Here is a 1280-nt window from a genome sequence, read left to right as displayed (position 1 = left end):
CAGATATTATTTTCAACACATTTGAGAGACAGGAAACTAATGTTAACAGGCTTTTTTTTTTTTCTTACATCTATTTATTTGTTTATTTTAATTTTTTTTTTACATTTAAGGTGTTGTGGAGCAGTTGGGGGGAGGGAGAGAAGGAAAGGGGGAGGGGGATATGGTGCGAGGAAGAAGAAGCGGGGTGTGGTCGAGGACTGTGGCACCCCCCTCATTCCTGCAGGGGAGACCAGGGGGCTTCTGGTGGCAGCTCAGTTGTGGCTTGGCTGGATGTGGACTTCAGAGCAGCATGGCTGAGGCCCTCGGCACGCCCCAGCCTGGGAATCCAGGGTGGTGCTTCTGGTGGCGGCTCGGTGGTTGTTGCTGGGCTGGATGCAGACGTCAGGAGGGTGTGGCTGAAGCCTTCGGCCCCCCACTGCCCCAGCTCAGGGGCCTGGGCAATTCCAGCAGCAGTTCTGTGATCATCGCTGGGCTTGATGTGGACGTCAGGGCAGCGTGGCTGAGGCCCTTGGCCCCCAAGCCAGGGCACTTCTGGCATGGCCTGGTGGTTGTCACTTGGCTAGATGCAGACATTGGGGGGGCATGGCTGAGGACCTTGGCCCCCCACCACCCCAGCTTGGGAGCCTGAGGTGCTTCCAGCAGCAGCCTGGCTGTCATCGCTAGGCTGGACGTGGAAGTCAGGGGGGCACGGCTGAGGCCCTTGGCCCCCCTCCACCCCAGCTTGGAAGCCCAAGGGGCTTCCAGTCCTTCTGGGTTTTATGGGTGTTCTTTGGTGGTGATAGACATTTATGGTTAATATCAGAACTTTGTCTCTGATCTGTGGGTTTTTTGTTTTAGTTCTGTGTTGGATTATTAGCTATTCCCACCACTTACACTCTGCACTGGATGTAATTTGTCGTCCTTTGCTTACTTCTAAAATGGGGGAATTTCTTGTGGGAACCAGCATTGAGCCCTGTGGTTGAGCTAAATTGGTGCTTTGCTGCTGATTCTCTGGGGAAGGCTTTTTGTGCAACTCAGGTTTTAATTGACCTTGTGAGAACTTCTGGGTCTTGTGAGCTCAGGCACACCTGGGTTGTGTGGAAACTCTGGTCTGGGCCTGTGTCTTTTCAGCAACTGCCCCCCCCTGCAGTTCTATATTCCTGACCAGTCTACACTGAATGGGCCTGTGCTAATTGGGAGGCAGATAAGCTGTCCACGCTGTGCCCCAAATGTTCCCCCGGTGGACCTGTCTACCCCCACCGCCCATACTCCAAACACTTACCATGGGACGGGCCATGCAC

At 54.1% G+C, this 1280-nt stretch overlaps 1 protein-coding gene across 1 annotated transcript in view; it reads left to right on the top strand.

Annotated features, from left to right (window-relative positions):
• LOC103605990 (band 4.1-like protein 4B) overlaps positions 1–1280 on the top strand; it is a gene marked incomplete at both ends in the record, with an annotated part of 97451 nt that overhangs the window by 66145 nt on the left and 30026 nt on the right. The window lies entirely within an intron of this gene.

This window comes from Galeopterus variegatus, unplaced genomic scaffold, assembly GCF_000696425.1.
Source record: "Galeopterus variegatus unplaced genomic scaffold, G_variegatus-3.0.2 Scaffold6218, whole genome shotgun sequence".
Taxonomy (NCBI): Eukaryota; Metazoa; Chordata; class Mammalia; order Dermoptera; family Cynocephalidae; genus Galeopterus; species Galeopterus variegatus.
This window is presented reverse-complemented; position numbering and strand designations above follow the sequence as displayed.